This window comes from Lonchura striata, chromosome 3 (assembly GCF_050655825.1).
Source record: "Lonchura striata isolate lonStrDom1 chromosome 3, ASM5065582v1, whole genome shotgun sequence".
Lineage (NCBI taxonomy): Eukaryota > Metazoa > Chordata > Aves > Passeriformes > Estrildidae > Lonchura > Lonchura striata.
The window spans coordinates 36,707,050-36,722,470 of NC_140705.1; the positions used below are offsets into that span (position 1 = coordinate 36,707,050).

Below are 15,421 nucleotides of genomic sequence, written 5' to 3' on the forward strand. Positions count from 1 at the left end.
AGCCACAGACCTGAAATAGTAACATTCAAAAGTCAGGTTTGAGGGAGAGTAAAAATGGGCCAGCAGTGTTGAAAAGAACAGTTGCTCATCCTTGCAAAAATCTTGGTCTTTCAGGGAGACACACTGTACAGAGAGGAAGGAAATTTAACCCAGGGGGCCAGTACCTGGGACCTGCTAAATCATTTTTCCACAACAAAACTGTAGGGGGTAACTACTGACCAAACAAGAGATGAAGAAGCCAAATCAGGATGTTAGGGACTGCTCTGAAAATCTACAGGATGGACAATGGATTAGGTCAGTGCATGGAGGTCATTTGCACTGAGGGTGTCATCTTCGGAACCAGACAAATGGGGTGGGAGATGGGGTGAGGAGAGGGAAGAACAAAAAAACATGGTTTGGGGTAAAAGAGTTTTCTGGTTAAAAAATGAGACAAAAAAAAAGCTATTTCTGAGATACTGGGAAATGAGTGGTAGTCTTTTCATCATAATGGAAGACAAAGAGGGAAGACAAAGAAGGTATGCTCAGAAGAACATAAAACCCAGAGATATCTTAATAATATTTGCAGATAACAAGCTCTCAAATAGTATAAATACAGCCTTAGCAAGTGTAACCAATATATAGCTTGCTTTAAAAAGAAAAAAAACATCTGCATTTTACCTCTTCATGTTAACACTCTCTAATAAACAGCTATGGAAAGCAAACAACAAGGGACCTGGGCTGTGTTAAAAACTTTCTTGTATAACCCCAAGCAACTACTATGTGCCTCAGCTTATATACATATAAAAGCTGTATATACTACAATTAGTGTCTGTGAGTTTAGTTAAAATTTGGTGAAGTACTGTTTTATAACTTTGAGAAAAGTTATGCAATTTTTGCCATTTATGGTTTTCTGGTACATAATTTCTACCCAAAAAAATACACTTTTTTTTTTTTTTTTTTTTTTTTTTAAGTACAGAGCATAAAAAAATGAGCTGTGTTTCTGAAACAGAGAGAGGCTGGAATCCATTTGTTCAAATCCAGACTTTAAAATTACATAAGCGACACCTCTAGACAGTCTGGGCCATCACACTGTGGAGCTACCTCCCACTGAGAAAGAGTGACCAGCAGGAGGATACAGGACATGGCTGGTACCTGTTTGTACTAACTCCCTACACCAAGGGTCCAGGAAAGAACTTCCAGTGTAGTTTTTTTACAAGCCAAAGGCAGGTGTCTGAGTATATACAGGTGTCTGAAAAATCTGTGGCTAGTAGGTCTCAGATGAAGCAAAGAGAAACTTGAAGGAAGACTGAAATGACTATTTCAGATTCCCAAGAGGACAACTAGCTTCTGTTGCCGAAGTAATAACAATATTGCTTCATTTACCTTAATTATGAATTTCTATTTTGTGATACCTGATTTTCTTTGCTTAGTGTCCTAATGCTAGACAACAATTCTGTGCATGACTGCTGCAATTTTGGTTCTATATCCTGATAATTACACCTCTTCGATGAAGCGCATTTTAATAATATTTGTAGATAGCTGAGCTGCTATCAAACCCATAGAGACTGGGTTTATTCTCAGCTTTTGATTTATGAAGTGCAGGCATGGAAAGGCAAGAATTAAGCATCAGCTCAAACAGGAATGAGCTCCAATCCCTGTTCCCAAAAGCAAGAACTCTGAGATATGTGGGAACCCCGGGGAGCACACAGGGCTACCCTTGCCTTAGTTAAAATCCTCCACTTCTGTAACTCATCTTCCATTTTAGCACCTGTTGAGCAGACAGAAGAAGAAATACTTGGGGGAAGAATGCCAAGGGAAAACTTCCTTGCAGAACATTTTTGTTTTGTTGTTCATTAACAGGTAGGTGACAGCCATACATATCAATGTGGGTGAGCACATGAGGCTTTCATGGAAGACAGAGCGTCAACGTTAATTCCCAGGAGATTCATCTCACTTACGAGACACCCACGTTCACACTGTGATCACAGCTGCACCAGCTACAGTCCTCTTGGAGCCCCTGCTCTCAAAATGCTGGTTAAAGATATCCTAAATCGCAATGCCGTCTCCCATCATCCCAAGTCCTCTGTCAGCAGACTCAAAATCAGGATCCTTTATAATAATGGAGAGATTTACCAACCTTTACCACTAATATAATCTGCCAGGAAAGAACTTTTCATCATCTGTTTTAAAATATATATTAGTCTGATCACTTATTCCTTATCCACATCATAGAACAACAGCACTGAAGACAAGCTATACAGGAGCTCCTGATATTTGCAATTTGCTTACAGGACCCAAATTTAAGAGACAGCATCACTACATTTAGAAATGTCACATCAAGGTTCCCAGTAGCTTCAGCATTTCCCATTTCATTAAATGAAAGAAGGGGTGGAGAAAGTAGGAAACCATATTTCTGCTCCACTTACCTGACAAATGCATATAGATCAACTGACACAAACTCTCTGAATCTTGCTGAAACACACAAACAAAGCAAGATCAACCCAGGCAACTAGAATTTGCTGCCGTGTTTGGGAAAATGGTTTAAAACTCAGAAGGTTTTGGATACCTTGGTTGAATGCTTCCAAATGAATAACTGTGCACAAGCATACAGTGAATAGCAGATTTTCTAATTCAGTGCCTATCCATCTACACCACTTCATTGGTAATCAACAGATCATCTTGTTATGACAATTTAGCTACAAGTCTCAGCCTGGAAGCACTTCCCTCCCCCCTACACCTAAATCACAGTCAGAAATGCTCTGAAAGGAGATTAGGGAGACAACTTTGCCAAGCACAAAACGCTGACCTAAACATGTTCCTGTTTAAGTAGGTGGAGGTTCTAAATTTGACTGAAATGGCAATGTTCAGTCTAGCCCTTTTGTGTCTTTCAAGATTTGTATAAGCTTTTAAAGCCTCTCATTTCTTTTAAAGCAGGTTTTACTATCCCTAGAAATATTTTCTGCTCTTAGCCTTTTTGCTGTAAACATACTGACAAACTGCACATACACATATTCTGCTGATCTAGAGAAATGACAGGGTTTGTGCTTCACTGCTATATCTGAAAAAAGCAACAGCTGTAGGTGATGCTCTGGCTCATGCCAGCACTTGGTAGTGGTGTTCTAGTGTACAAGGGGGAGGGCTGCTTCATCAAACAATGTGCTCTGTAAGCTTTTACACTGTAAGCAAGGAGATCCCAAAATACAGGCTGCAGCATTTATTATTTTCATCCATACAGCACTGTTAAATCAAAGGGATTTACATGGATTAGCGATGGACAAACTTGGCCTATTTTAGCAATTGTAAAATGACATTAAGATTATAACTCATCTCACACTCTCAAGATAAATTACTTCCCAACTCAATATATTGAAAGGTTCTTTCTAACAGTCATGCCAAATGAAAAAAAATAGTGGTTTTTTTTTCCTTTTTTATTTTCTGTTTTAGATATGATGTATTTGAAAACTGAAATAATTATTTGGTTAATTTTCTTTAAATAATTAAAAAGGAGCACAGGCTATGATGCTTGGTTAGAAACATCAGACAGTGGCTGCTACCAACTCACTGAACCCTGAACTGTGACATCACAGCTGGCCACAATGTAATTCCTTTTGGAAGATGGAGCTCTCTTACACACCAGCGAGGTTGCTGTTTCCCCCGACCCAGCTGCTCCTGAGATTCTCACATGTGAATAACTGTGTCTGTATGGGAACATTCAGAGAAAATGTCACAGAGGTTTTGAAATGATAACCAGAAAACACACCCGCAGTATTAGTTCTGCTTAACTTTATAAGAGCTTGAATTTTAGTTTTTATTAGCTTCTGCAAGGCTGAATTTCCCAGAATGATGTAACTGCTGTCTCAAAATAAGCTGAAAATGTTTTTTTCTGTCCTTGCACTACAGCTCTACATCTCCCCTCTGCTGAGCTATGTCTAGAATAGCTTATCTGAGATCAACTCACACGTTGGTTTCTAAGGGACACAAATATAAAATGGGCTGAAGGATACCTAGGATGAGGCAAAGAAACGTGTTTTGCACACACAGGGATACAACCACTTTGTAAGGAATCCTCAGCCACCAAAGGACACATGGCAGCTGCCTGCCCGCACGCTGCTCCCCACGCATGGCCTCCGCAAGCCAACCGTGCCCAGCCCAGCCTACAGCTGCAGAGCGCGGCTCCTCTCTAGCTGCTGACAAACAAAGGAGTTACTCGCTGTTAGTCCAGTGAAGATTGCCAAAGGCAACAGGTTCTTAGCACTGAGCCCACGAGGACACTTACTCAAATATCCAGCCTCACGTCCTGGCTGGGGGCTGTTCCTGAGGCTGTGACAAAACCCAGGGCAACTCAGGCCAAGGGGGTCCCGCTCCACACACAGCTTCACGATCCCAGGGTGGGCAACTCTGACAGCACCTGAGATGAACTCCTGAGAGTTGTACACCTAGACATGGCATTTTCCTCCAGAAGGCAGTTTCTTCTGGATGCTTCCCTTGAAGCTGTTTGCACCCATCCCTCCATCAGCAAATGCAGGGGCTGGTTTACAGCCCTTGTCCTGAGAAATGCATCTCCACAGGGCTCTGTCTGTGCACTACAGTTTAAGCACTTTGGGACTGTTCAGAGTGAAATGCATTAAATGCTAATGTATTACTAGACTCCTACAATATTTTTAAATAGCATCTCCAGTATATAGAACTATTTTACAAGCAAGTCAGTGTTCAATGACACCAAAGATTTTTATTTTATCTTTTAAAATTTAAATATCAGTGAAAAGTGGGTGTTGATAGGATCTGCCAGCAGCACAAACAAAATGTACGAATCCAGACTAGAAATGAAACCATCTCTCCACAACAGGGAAAGTAAGGCAGCACAACAGAAAAATATTCCACAATACACAGCACCTCGAAAGTATTGAACAAGCAAGTAGAACAAAGATTTCAAACCACATTTGGACATGTGCTTCTTCAAGCAACATGTCAAAACCACTACCTTCTCCTCCCCTTCTTCTTGACAGATGGTCTGACTGGGCCCGAAGCCACACCACCAAGCTGTGATCTTGGCAAAAACTACAAGGTAAATAAGGCTGGGCCCAAAGTACAACTGGATGGGAGGCATGTGAGTGCTGAAGGATGAGATCCTGGCGATTCAGACAGCAGCACAAGCTCATCTGAAACAATGCTGCAGCACAGTGCCAAGAATGCTCTAGAGGTAAACACTACATAGCAAGGGCTGTATCCATCTCCAGTTGAGGAGATGCTTAAAAGGTTCAACACTTTTTTGTTTAAAAGGTTAAATACTTCAAGTTTCCTGGGCAAATCCCAACATCCTCATTTTATTTAAAGCTACTACAAAAAAAACTCCACCAAAATCTCAACATTTATTGATTTTTGTTTTCTTCTGTGCTGCTAGAGTGGTGTAAAGATGCAAGAAAGCGCTACCATGCTGTTTTTGAAAGACAGGATGTGCTTCATGGGTTCCAAACCACCTCTATATGGGCTTTGTAAGATCAGCTGATTCCCCCCGAGCTAAAAAACACTGAGGAGATGCCAAGTCACATTGTTTGGGCAATTTTTTGTTTCGTGTTGTGTAATGGAACCATCTGCATGAGTACCAATCAATAATCAAAACCAACCATGGCCAGATGATAAATCCCTCTGCTTCTGCAGGTTTGAATGTCAAATTACCAGTGCCATTTGAATTCTGATTCGTTTTTAACTTCTGATCAAAGCTAACATAGCTGGGAAGACAGTGCTTTCCATGCTCCGCCTTCCCCCCTCCTCACTGCTCTGAAATCATCTGTCTCAAAGCCAGAAGTCTAAATGGAGTCTAGGGCAAGTTCAAAACAGGGAGGGTTGCTGTGAGTCTGCTGCCAATTCCACTCTGCAGTCACAGCTTGCTCCCACAGCTCCATTAGCTGCCTGCAATCAAGGGCGGACGACTCAGTCCTGCTTGCTGTCCAGGTTTAATAGGTTCGGCTAGTTAATGAGCAATGGCTAGATTGCATTCCAAGACTTCACATCATTTGTAAAGCAATTAAGTGTACACTTTTTGGACTACTCCAAGAGAAGGACCTTGTTCTACTGAGAGGATAACTGGAAAGCACAATTTTCAAAACAGAATAGTACGACACAATGGGAAGCTGTTAGGATATTTACCTTCTCCACGTATCATGCTGAATGTATCGTTCCTTTTCCACAAATCTCTCAAGAGCTCACTTTGCACCCCTGGATTATAGATTACTGTTACTAGATGAAACCAAGAGCTGTAAGCCACTGGGAAGCATCTCACTGCATGTTCAGTGCTGACAAAGCAGGCTAAGGAGCCATCGAGTTAACAAAGCAGATCTTTAATCTGAAAGCCACTGCAAAGGCAGGGGTACTTTTTACATGTATTCCCACCAGAGAACTGCTAGGCTCCTTGCAAACGGCAGAACACTTATACCTAGATTTACAAAGCTTAGAAGCAAAGTGACTTGAGCCCTCAGGCATTCCTCACAAAACCAGGACCATGTCCTCAGAAAACAAAACTACCTCCTAAGAGAACTGGGGGAAAAGCAAGCATTTCTATTTGACCCACACACACTTATTCACCCCCCAAACTCTTGCACTACTGCTTTAACATAGGTGTGCAGTGCCCCTTCTGCACAATTGTGTGTTTTTATACTGTCACTTCCAAGGCAGAGATCCTTTTGTTTGTTATAGGGAGGCAACTCCTCTAGCAGTACAAAGGATCCTCAGCCTTAAATGGCTGATTCACAGTTGGGCCAAAGTTGCATCTCCCAGAGATTCTGTGGGCTGTCTTTTCCATGCTCTTCAGCTGAACCTGAGGAAGGAGTCCTACTGGCAAGGACTTTGTCTGAAAAATATGCTACTTCTACATTACACCAAACGTGTTAAGCTATTTAGTAGATGGCAGCCACACTGAGAGAGCACCCTCCTCCTCATGTATGAGATGTACAAAAGTCTGGATACTTACTGGTTTATAACATCTTTACTAGAAAGGAAAGAAAACCAAGAAAATCTCCAAACACTCAAGGTCCCTTCACAACCTATTTCTCCAAAATCAGGAATCAGATTCCATTTCTCTGAGCACATCCACTATCTAAACTGGAGATAAGTTTCAGGAGGAAGAAATCTTTACTCATTTACCAAAAGAACTTTTCACAAAACTTTCAAAAAAGACTTCTGCAACAACACAAAACTGGTCTTTTTACTTTAAATGCAAAACCTTGGTATGGAAAGGAAGCACAGCTGAAGTGTTATATAATTTTTTTCTTCTATTATTCTCCATTTCCTTTCCACATGCCAGTCAAAACTATAAAATACTTGTGGGAGAAATGCAGAAGGCACGGTTTCACATTCCAAAAGATCTATTTCCATGTGCTGCGTACGAGCCAGTCGACCACCCAGGAAAGCCAGGCAAACTCACTTTGGCCCACCAGTGCTGCAGTTGCTGACGAGCAGCCCTTCTCTATCAGGGCTTTGCCCTGTATTTCCTATGAGAAATAAGCATCAAGCAAGCCTCACAAGCCTCACAGCCAAGCCTGTGGCTGTGTCACCTCTAAGTCTGCCCTGAAACAATACTGAAAAGCAGACCAGTACTTTCTCCTCTTGAGAAGGGATACCAAGTGCTAACATATTTTTAATAAACTGGCCACAAAAAATAAAAAAGTAACAAAAATAAGTAGATAACCTTAATGCAGAAGCCTGTCATACTATCACCTGTGTATTTGTCAAACTCGTTGCCCTCCATCTCAACACTTTGAGCCCAGTTTTATTAGAGAAATGACAGCGAAGTTGGGTCATCTGTAGTCTTGGGAAAGGGTATGACCAGCTATTTTCTCTCCCCAAGAACCCTGGACAATGTTACTTTCTTTTCATACAACAATCACAGAAAGGTTTGGTAACTGTTTCAGAGTCACTAAAAATTAATCAGTCCCTGAGAGGCCAAGCTGGTTGAGAAACTGCTGCCTGGAGCAACAGAAGTAGGCATGAGTTGCCTTCAACAAAGCAAAAGGCATTTGGTTTTAGTTAAAGGGGTAAAGGGTAGTAAAACTCGGCCAAGTATTTATTTATTGGACCAGAGTGCCTGCAGCAATAGAGGAGGGTGAGACAGTGTGAAGTTTTTGTAAACCCAACCTTGGAAGAGAGGCAATTGAACTCTGGTTTCACTGTTGGAATAAGACAGCACAGAAAACCTTTGGTATGTGCTGTAGAAATGATGATTTATAGAAGCAATGGGGTGTCTGTGGGTGTGTAAAACCAAAAAATATCTAAAGCTTGCCCAAGACGATTACTTTTCTTTAACCTGTTGGCCATTACTTTCTGCCAGTCCAAGACAGTCAGGAGTATGAGGAAGCAATAAGCCCCTAGTGAGTTTGTTGCTTTGCAGAATGATGCTTTGAGTTCAGCAGTGGGGAATGCTGACTGGGCATCACTGAATCTCTCCAGAGTTAAATAAATTTAATAAAAGTTACAAGTATTAATGAAGCTTTACGTAGTCTTAACCCAAACGTCCACTCAGTGGAGTGGCTACTTGATAATACTTCAGTACAGGCTAGTACATGCACCTACCAGCTGTGGATTTTTGGCTCTCAGTCACATCCCCCCACTCGGTGCCAGGGTAACTTAACAGTGGTGGGCAATAAGAGACCCCCCAGCTCTGGATTAATTTCAACTCTGGTAAACACAACTGAGTCTCAGTTCATGGCAGAGCACAAAAAACATGGCGGTCCATCTGAGGATGCTGCAGAGACTCACTGGATGTGTGGCAGACAGCAAGAAAAAACAATGAAGAGGAAAAATGGGATAACCCTGCAGTGTTTAGCTGGGACTGTCAGGCAACAGTTAATGCTGAGGAATCTTGCAATTCTGTTTATGTTCTTTCAGCACAAGCAGGTGTTGGGAAGCCCAGGATGGGAGGGGCATGCAGATAAAAAAAAAGAAAGAGGAACCACGTTTTTTTTCTTGTGTGCATGATCTATTCAGATGAATCTTTTTTACCGACAGGCTCTCTTCCTGGAATCAGCACAGATGCCCAAGTGACACTCTGGCTCTCTGATAAACACACAACATACTTCAATGCCTAGGCTCTGTTGCCTGTTTGTAGTGGAGGTTTTGATGTGAGTTCTGGGGTTATTAAGTAATTTTTAACATAGACATTATTAAAACCTCCCAGCTTTTTAAAATTTAGATATATTTGGTTGAAGTTTTGTTATTTTCATACTATTATAGTCGTGTTCTGTAATGCTTACCATCTGAAAAGTGAGATATAAAGGACACATATCCATTGACACACATTTCTTCCCTTGGACACTTTGAATACAACTGTGCACATGACTTTTACAGTGACAGATTTTGTACAGAGGAATGCTCTAACCTGTAGATTTCCCTCCAATTGCTGCTGTTCCTTGTCCAGTGCCACAGCCACCTCTCTCCCTTTTTCTGCAGCTCTTTGTTACTGAACATCAGTGTCATTGGCTGACACGATTAGTGTGGTTGACATTATGCCACTGCTCTAGGAAACAGGCAGAGGGCAAAGAGAGAAAAAAACCCCAAAACAACAACACCTAACCCAAAACCTCTAGCCATGTTAAGCAAAAGAAATCAGGCTCAAAGAGATATAACTAACCTCACTCTTCCCAGTTAAAGAGAAGGTCCTTGCACTGCAATAGACATGTGGCATTTCAATCAGCTCTGTGCTTGGAAAATGGATGCATTTCTGTGCCCCAGCACATATCCTGGAGTGCTTTAGTTGCCAGACATTAAAGGCAAAGGTGGAATGGGGGGAGGGAAGGGGAGTGAAAAGGAAATAAAATGGTTGAAACCAAACAAGCCAACACAAACAAAATAAAAACAAACCACCAAAAAATGCAACCCAGCATCAGACAGGAGATAAAGCCTGACCTATGATTCAGCAGATTCAAATGCTCAGAAGTACAACAGCCTATGTGTGCTACCAAAAGACAGCAGCAGTCCATTACACGTATGGATTTGCAGCACTTTGTCAGCACTAATGATGTTACCTCATTAAAAGAGATAAATGCCTTACTGTACTACCAAAAGCATCTGCTCCTTCCTTCTCACCTGTTCTCCATCAGGGCGATCAACAGCAGTGCAGTGAAAACAAATCAAAATACAACACTAAACTCACTTAGAGGCACTTGCTAAGGTTGGTTTGTATTGTTTTAATGTCAAGTTTTTAATTTTCCTTTAATGGGGTTATGCTATGCTTCCTATCAGGTACCTCTTCTGTTGACACTAAATCAGCATATCAAAGAAAACAAAGCTCTGGGAACCACCATGGCCCATCAGCTTTCAAAGGACTTCTCAGAAAATAAACTAATGTCTACTTCAAATAATTCATTCACTGTTAAGTAAAATGATGCAACTTCAACCACACCAGGTGAATTAGGCAAGGGGGTGACAATGACTTCTGTCTGCTAACACTCTTCGACATGTTGCCACGCTCAACACAACAATTTTCATCCAAGAGATTCCTCTCTACATGCAAAGGTAGGAGTTTACAATAATGAATGTTTTATGCATTATTCCTTTGTGTATAAGGTCTCACAAGTACACATTATTGAAGTCTATTAAACTCTCTATTTAGCAGAATTACCAATGTGCCTTTGGGGAAATTATTACAATGAAGCTGTACTGGTATTTAAACTCCAGTTGTTTAACAATCTTTTCCTAATCACCAATCCAGGTATCAACATTAAAGTGCAGTCAGACTTCTTCCAGTGCAGCATAAACCTGTCTATGAGCTGCTTATGAAAATTCATTTAAAAGAATGAGTATTTCAGCTTGGCATGTTTTTCATAATTAGCCTCAGATAGCTTGTGCTTTAAAATAATAGGAACTCCTTCCTGATCCTCTTCACCCAGCAGAGCCCTCTACAGTTAAAACTGGTTACAGAACCAATTAACTATTTGCAGCCACACTGTTGCTGTCAGCATACCAATATCTGCAAGATACCAGCCCATTCAAGGAAAATTTGGCCAACAAGGTCCCATTCTTTACCTGTACTAGGTGCAAGGGATGGAGCAGTCCAAAAGCTGCCTAAACCCAGTACCTACCTAGGTCCCTCCTCTGGTCCAGGTACAACTCAGAGTTGAGTAAAGCAATAACAGAGCAGCTACTAACTGTTTTTGTGCCACTCAGACCATTTCCCTTGTTCATTCTGCACAATAGAGCTATACTAGCTACTCTCTAAATGTGCCTGTATTTGTGGCAGTGAGCCAAATTTGGTTCCAAATTTCTAATGTGTGTCTGTACCTGCCGTGACAAGAACAAATATTTTTCCAATGGGAAGAGCCTCATATTCTCAGGGGAAGAGGAAGTAAACTTCACCATACTAGAAATCACAGGATTTAGCTTCCTGAGGTGGGGTAGAAGAGACCTAGGTCTCAACCCTTCAGGTTTCCTCCATGACCTTCAATAAATCACCATGTTCCTGCCTTCATTTTTCATCAGTATGAAGTGCTCAGGTTCTATATATGGGGCAGTCAGGCTCTCCAGCAAAGACAAAAGATGTCTTCTCCTTGCTACTAGTTACACAAAAAAGAGTTTTACAACTTCACCACCAGTTCAATTTTCAGTCAACCTTCAATGAAAAAAACAGCATTAATTTTTTGAAAAAAAACACAGACAACAATCTTACAAAACCATTAATCACAGAAACAGAATATAAGTAATGGAGCCGAGCAAAAGGGCTTGACATCTTATAAAGATGCAAAATTTAGGCCATCATACATGCATATTTTGATATGCCAGAATTCAAATTTTATGTCCAAATACAGATAAAGGGAGGACTAAAGTCATCACTATAAGCTTGTATGTGTACTGAAGATTCTTCTGACAAGTATGAGTCATTTACTATCTGCTCTTCTTAGCTGTAAGGCAGGCCTGCACAATGAAGTTGTTTCCACCAGGACCAAAAGTCTTCAGAGAACAATCCTCAGGACAAAAAGCACAGCAAACAGGTGGGCATATTTTAGTCATACACTAATTTCCCCATAAATCAATGGACAAAAGCTCTTCCTTTCTCCAGTTACAAACCCAGAGCCAAATCACCTTCTCTGTTTTACAATCTCATTGACATTGCTCAAGTTACACACACACCAGAGCAGGTTTTGTCCTTGGGGGCACTGAGAGACCTAATCTCCCATAAATAAGAAAGGAAACAATCTGTTCACCTTTACTGAAGTGGGATGAGGAATATCCCTTTCACCTAAAAAAGGAGACATATGTGTAAGAGACAAAGGGAAATGCCACTAATTCACTTCTTCAGTTTGCCTCTCCATTAGGAAAGACTCTTATGTACTTAAAAAGTTTTTCAGGCTTTAAAGGCTATTTTATGCAGCTGTAGATCAGAAACTTCTCTAAGCCAAAAGTAACAGCTGTTGGCTTAGAGAAGTTGCTGGTGTCTACTTCACTCTCTTCCATCCTCTTTGATAGTGGTGATCAAGGGTGCACTCTATTGCCTGAATTTGTCAGTCCCTTTTCCTATTACTTACTTCTTTACCTCAGCACTGTTCTCACAGCCATGAGGTCAGATGCTTCTGCTGAGCTGTCCAAAGTCCAACCCCATCTTTAGCTTAGTTTGTTGTTGATTGGCTTTACCCCATCGAGCAGATTGTGGTCAGCTTCGTAAGAACCAATGTTGGCACAAGAGAGAACAGGGCAAGTCCTGGCCAAGGACAAGGCAGGAAGAGAAGGACAATGAGCAGTCGTAACTGGGACTGGTGTAGGCTGCCACAAAACCTCTAGTCCCTGACATGTACCAGAAGACATCGTACAAAAACACCACAAGTGCACATTGGGGCATTTGACACGGAGACATTGCAATATGTGTATCTAATGTTCTCATCTTGTTATGGCATTGTGTTAATCACACCAGAGGACAGACCTCACAAAAGCACCTGTCAATACAATGTCACTTATTCCACAGCACTGGGCATAGATCATCATTTGTTACTGTGGCAGGTGGACCAGCAGCCACCCCAGCCAAGCTGTCACTTTGTCTCTCCTGCCACCTACTGTACTGAAAACCAAAATATGTGTCATCAGCTCAGGTGCATTTCCACTTGTGTTTGGAAATACCAACCTTTAGTTCTTCTAGAAATGCCACTTCTTGCATATGGGAACTCCCTGGTATCATCAGTCCTTCAACAATGCTATTCAGTGTTTCCTGTTCAAGGCTAACTGCAGCACTTGGAGCTCTACTTAATTCACTAATGCTTCAGGGTTAAAATTAGAATTAAATATTAAAATTTCTCCAGAGTTTAGAGTGCAAGCCCCTCTTCCCTTTGCCCCATGGAGAACTAATAACAGAAGGTTTATTTTAAACAGTGAACATGCTATGATACCCCACAAACCTCTGCCCCTTATTTTTCTGTTACATCAAATGATGTCCCCAATACTCACAGGGGACAAAACCCAGCAGAAAAGTAACTTCCTGCTGAGCGTGCGATTGTTAGCCCATGGGCAGGGGTGAAACTCCTGCCACACTTGAGCTGTACAACTAAATGAGTGTCACCCAAGAACAGACCTGCCCCATGCAAGAGTCTGCATCAGACCGTGGTTTACCCTTGTCCTTTTAACCTCTCACTCTCAAAATGCCATCTGAGCAGGTCTGGCTGTGCCACCCATACCTCAGCAGCAGTCCTCCACATGCAGTCCCGCTGCCTACCAACATCACTGGCTGCAAAAAGGGCTTCACTGATGCTTGTGTCCAAGCAGTGCATCCCAGGATTCTTTAAACATAACTATCTGGGTTCTGCCATCCTACCAGACACCATTAACCATAGTGAACAGCATGGAGAAGGGCAGCAATGAGTCTGAGCTGGTCCAGACTAGTCCCAAGCCCACCACAGGGGCTTCAAACCCATTCAATTGTACTATGTGGAAGCCAATTAGCAATCAACTCAAAAACAAACGGAAAGATATCCCATGTTAATTCTCCCAGGATGCACAAGTTTAATTTTTCAGTATTTTATTATTAATTTTGAAAAGTATTTAAATAGAAAACAACAAGCTGAACTTTGTAATAGAAATCTCATTACTTTCCAGTAAGAAGTTACCTTGTGGGTGCTGGTTTATTTTCCCATATATGGTATTCCCTTTTACCTAATCAACAGCTTGGAGCTCTGTGACAGCAGCTATCTTTGATAAAAGGAGTATTCTGATGAGGGAGGAAGGTATCCAACACTTGCATGACTTGCATCAAATATATTTATTTATGCTGTGGCCACAGTAATCAAGAGGTATTAAAATGTGGAATGAAGCATCAGTTAAGTGCATTTTAAATCTGATTTTTCCCTGGTTGCAGTAAGGAAATTGTTGACTAGCAGGACTCTTTAGGGTATTTACAGGCTGCAGTTAGTGATGCAGATACAGAAGATAAATTGCTCCACTCCTGCTAAAGCAAGTCTTACTTTTCCAAGTAATAGTGGGCCTTTCATTTTAGCACTTAAAATTTGATCAAGTGAGAAAAAAAACATTAATATAATTCCACTCACTCCCAGATAAATTTCTCTGAAAAATGAGGATATTTCTTTTCCTTAAACAAATCTGACAAGGCTATAACTAAAAATATTTTTGTAACACACAGAGTTCAGTATGAACACCGGAAAACAATTGGCAAGAGCAATTGGAGTGTCTAATCCCAGCTATTTAGCTACCAAAATGCTTCAAGAGCTGTGATACATCCACTTAAAAGCCAAATATGGCACACAAATAGCTATTAAACATGAATGAACTTATCAAGAAGCAACAGTATGTTCCCATTAATCGTACAAAGGCTGCAAAGAGGTGAAAAGAAAGATCTTTCTACAGCATCTGATCAGAAGTGACTTACGCTGACACCAATTTAATTTATAACAAAATCAAGGCAATAAACTAAAGGATCACATTAGCAGTTAGTAATGCTACAGGAGATATCAGTGAAAAGCTAATGAAATGAACAGAGCCTTAAAACAACTTGATATTTTTTAACACTGACTTGAAACTGGCTACTGCAAAGACACTATCAGAGGGTACTTGGACATCCTCGCTAGCAACTTTCAGACAACTTTTAAGGCTCCCTAAGGATGCTCCAAGGAAATTTAAGAAGGCAATTTTATACACAAATGCTGTCTAGATTGGTGTATCACTTACCAAACCTGCAAAGTTTAATCTCCGAAAGAACTCCTACCTCTGCTGTGCTTGACCACATGGAAGGCAAAGAGATTTAAGCTTGTTTGGTCTATGGTTGATGGAGACTTTCTAACAGAAATGGAAACTGGATGATAAGCAGCTAATAAGCTGCTCCCAGAGTTTCCCTTGCTTTGAGAAGGGTGAAGGGACTGGGAGATTTCGGAACAGATTCTACAAACAAGCTGTTAAGAAAAGCCGCTATCCAGAAGGCTCGACAGGAGGAAAAAGGAAGCAGGGAAATCACAGTTAA

General features: G+C 41.2%; 1 protein-coding gene across 17 annotated transcripts in view; it reads right to left on the bottom strand.

Moving 5' to 3' along the window:
* Positions 1–15,421, bottom strand: part of BACH2 (BACH transcriptional regulator 2) — a 186,324-nt gene that overhangs the window by 121,859 nt on the left and 49,044 nt on the right. The gene's annotated exons all lie outside the window — the stretch shown is intronic.